The 4,556-nt window shown below is 35.0% G+C and overlaps 1 pseudogene; it reads left to right on the top strand.

Annotated features, from left to right (window-relative positions):
• The first annotated feature begins 2,511 nt into the window (after positions 1-2,511).
• LOC134270376 (heat shock 70 kDa protein-like) lies at positions 2,512-4,253 on the top strand (annotated as a pseudogene).
• The last annotated feature ends 303 nt before the right edge of the window (positions 4,254-4,556 follow it).

Here is a 4,556-nt window from a genome sequence, read left to right as displayed (position 1 = left end):
GTGAAGGAATTTCATTTTTTTTTTAAAATATCGTTATTTATAGGCTCTAAATATATTTTTTCCTTAACATTTTAAATAATTTTTCATTAATTTTTTTTTTACAAATTCGAAAACAGTTCATTTTTTCAAGAACTACTAAGGATGAGCATGAATACTCCTTTTGTTACATATTAAAATCGAACTTGTCGTAAAAACTGTAGAGCAAACTGTATTGCTTTAAACGAGATAGTTGAATTTCGTAATTTGTGGCAATTCATCTTATAGATAATGATATAAATTCGATTTTGAAAATCAGGAGGTACAAAAATTATAACGCTTCACACATACTTTTTATAAACCGATTGACTAGTGGATTGTTGTTATACAGTTCATGTCATAATAAATTTTCAAAAATTAAATTTATTTATAAATTTTATTCAAATTAAATAATTATGATAAAGACAATATCTATATTTCTCCATGTCCTGCCTAAAAACTGCAACAGTGCAAAGTGTTAGATTAAATAGTCCACACACATACTGACACCATTGAAGACCAGTGACTGCCATCTCGGTCATCATCTGGTGGAAGTAGTTATGGGTGTTCCCTGGGTGGCACCCATTTTCATCTTTAGTGATGGACTCACATTCAGAGATAGGCTTCAAATGAAACTCGATTTCCAACAAACCATGTGGTGGTGATAAAGATGGGCAGAAGGTGGAATATTGAAGGTGCCTCACTACCTCAACGAAATAGGATTTTCGAGTTTGGACACTTCCCACCCACCTCCTTTTTTCCGCTTGTCATGCAATTAGGCTTTTCAGGTAATTTGTCAAAAAAATTCTAACCTCCACCCCACTATCAAAAGCGATGTTATACCGGTATTATATGTGTGTGTATATTATAATTTTAATTTTTTAAACTCCTTTATATGCATTTTACCTATTCTAAGCAAACTCGATAAAAACATAATATATTAAGCTTAAATTTACATAACTAAAGCGACTACATACAATTTTCTACATATACATGGATATTCAGGGAAATCACTACACATTGTTCAAAAGTAAAGACTACATGTTTAACTTTGTCACATACATAGTTATATAAAAAAATAATTATATTCGATCGTTTCAATATAAAACTTAAAGTTGCACAACTATTTGCCTAGTTTTTATTTTTTAATGTTTATTTCCAAAAAAGTTTTCTGTCAAATTCCACAACCCAGATGATCGCAACAATGCTTCAATATCACTGTATAAATTGCCAGTAATCCTGTATTACATCACATGTTGTTTTTATAAATTTTTATGAAGACCTTTACTATATCAATGTTTTACACTTTCAAAAGAAATTGCTATAAAGACAATAATAGAGGAATGATATAATTTAAAAATCTAACAATTAAACACACAACTGGTAATATGCAACCCTTTACGTTTTTTATACATGTGTAGAATGTTTTTAATCGGGGGTGTTCATATTCCATACTTAAGGTTTTTCAGTCCCTAATGGGAACAAATTCAGTGAAATTGAATACATAACTGATATGTAGGCATTGAATACTCAGTTTATTTAGACATATTTCCCATTTATTACTATTAGTATGTGTAATGGGACGTGTCCTAATTTATGACCTTGAGTTCTGGTAAGAGTTATCCCCCCTTTTTTAATTAATAAAAAAAAATCAATTAAAAAAATTTAGCCCGTAAAAAAATTGTTTTCAATTGTCATTCTATTTTCAATGTTTAAATGCATCTTTCCACCGCAGGATTTATTGATATTCAAATTATTTGAATTTTTATTTTGAAAAACAAACACTTTTCCCCATAGACTTCAATGCAATCTTTTATAATTAACAACTGCTTAATTAATGTTATTTTTAAAACTTTCTCGCGGGCAATCCTTTTCTACTATAAAATGCTTTAATATAATATCAGTGTATTATGTACTAGACGGACATTTAAGGGTAGGGAATTAGGTCCCATTAGGGATGGAAATCCTTAAGATTGTGTGTATACATGTATTAAACACATTGTACATATTCTTGAGAGTCTAGCGGAATTCTATAAGACTGAATCCTTTTTAAAAAGATTAAATATATATTACTAACACGTTACTCATCCTTTAGGATAAATTTATAGGTATATGTTTCAAGCATCCAAGCCACCCTGAGCTGTTCTCTAATGAATATTAATGAAATGTGCTCAATGAGGATGCGTCGTATATTATGTCGATGTTCTATTCTCACTCGTGCAGTTTTCGTTTTTACGTTTGTGTAGTTTTCTCACTATATCGTGTAAATATTTTATTGATTGTGTAGTTTTTTTGTAGTTTGTGTAAATTTCAATAACTTTGTGTGACTATACTTTCCTCACTTTGTGTAAGTTTTAACTTACTCGTGTAATTTTTGTTTAAGGTCGTGCAGAAAATAATTTTGAACCAATCGGCGTGCCATATAAGGTAGCACTAAACAGCGCTAATACGATTTTTGATGCCAAAAGACTGATAGGACGCAAATTTAATGATGAGAGTGTGCAAGCCGACATGAAACTGGCCGTTTAAAGTCGCAAATGAGGGAGGAAAACCAAAGCTTGAAGTAGAATACAAACACGAGACAAAACGATTTACACCGGAGGAAATCAGCTCCATGGTACTGGCCAAAATGAAGGAGACGGCAGAATCTTACCTCGGACAGCCTGTTAAAGACGCTGTAATTACTGTCCCAGCTTACTTCAATAACGCTCAGAGAGAGGCCACTAAAGATGCCGGCATGATAGCTGGTCTCAATGTTCTCAGGATTGTGAATGAACCTACAGCGGCCGCCCTGGCCTATGGACTCGATAAAAACCTCTCAGGTGAGAAAAATGTGCTCATCTTTGATGTGGGTGGAGGAACATTTGATGTCTCCATCCTAACCATAGACCAAGGCTCCATGTTTGAGGTTCGCTCAACTGCTGGAGATACACATCTTGGAGGTGGAGATTTTGACAACAGAATGGTAAACCACTTTGTACAAGAATTCAAGCACAAATACGGTAAAGACATTTCCAACAATCAACGTGCACTAAGACGACTTAGATCTGCCTGTGAACGCGCAAAGAGGACACTGTCAAGCAGCTCTGATGCCAACATTGAGATTGATTCACTTTTTGAGGGCATTGACTTTTACAGCAAAATCACACGAGCCAGATTTGAGGATCTGTGTTCAGACCTGTTTCGCTCTACTCTGGAGTCAGTAGAAAAAGCTCTTAGGGATGCTAAGATGGACAAATCTAAAATTCACGATGTGGTACTGGTAGGAGGATCAACAAGAATTCCCAAGATCCAAAAACTACTCCAGGATTTTATGAACGGGAAAGAAATGAATAAATCCATCAACCCAGACGAAGCCGTGGCTTACGGTGCGGATATTCAGGCTGCCATTTTAAAAGGAGACACAAGTGAAGCCATCAAAGACGTTTTACTGGTAGATGTCACTCCAACTTCTTTGGGCATTGAAACTGCTGGAGGAGTCATGACCAAAATCATTGAACGAAATGCTAAAATTCCCTGCAAGGCATCAAAGACATTTACAACATATGCTGATAACCAACCAGGGGTGTCCATTCAGGTTTTTGAAGGTGAACGAGCAATGAACAAAGACAATAATAAACTGGGGAAATTCGAACTGAATGGAATCCCTCCAGCACCTCGTGGTGTTCCACAAATTGAAGTGGAATTCAATTTAGATGCAAACGGAATCCTAAATGTTTCAGCCAAAGACATGAGTACGGGCAAGTCAAACAAAATCACCATCACCAACGACAAAGGTCGACTGAGTAAGGCTGACATAGACAGAATGGTGAACGAGGCTGAAAAATACAAAGACGAGGACGAGAAACAGCGACAAAAAATAGCAGCCAGGAATCAGTTGGAGTCATATGTGTTCTCTGTCAAACAGGCAGCAGAGGAACATGGAGACAAACTCCCGTCTGATGACAAAGACACTGTCACCAGAGTTTGCAGTGAAACTCTGTCATGGTTAGACGGTAATACCTTAGCAGAAACTGACCAGTTCGAATTCAAACTACAAGAGGTCCAAAAAGTATGCATTCCCATAATGGCCAAACTTCATGGAGGAAATCTGGGTCAGTCTGGTGCTAGTCAGACTAATGGCGGTCCTACAGTAGAGGAGATGGACTGGGATTGAAACTGATATTTTGATGTTTATTTTAATTCTGAACCTCTTTCTCAAATAACATGTATATTTGTACATATGTAGGACATTAAATTGTACGAGGGTTGTCCCATAAAATCGTGGACAAAGCGTTTTTCTCGAAAAGTAATGGGCGCACTAATCTGAAATTTTCAGTAAATGTTTATTGATCATATTTAAGTGAATCATAATGTTTTTTGTAATATATATTCAAAAATAAAGATTTATTCTGCTTGAATATGCACAAGGTATTGTCCTACGGCGCACGGTAAAAATAGCAAGGTTATATTGGAGAAGACATAAGAATTAATTCGTAATAAAAGTTTTCAATACATAAGATTAGGATGAAAATTATCCTTATTCCATTCCTTAATCAATT

The sequence above is a fragment of the Saccostrea cucullata genome, unplaced genomic scaffold (genome assembly GCF_032062105.1).
Source record: "Saccostrea cucullata isolate Sc308-1 unplaced genomic scaffold, CSIRO_AGI_Scuc_v1 ctg4099, whole genome shotgun sequence".
NCBI classification, from domain to species: domain Eukaryota; kingdom Metazoa; phylum Mollusca; class Bivalvia; order Ostreida; family Ostreidae; genus Saccostrea; species Saccostrea cuccullata.
This window is presented reverse-complemented; position numbering and strand designations above follow the sequence as displayed.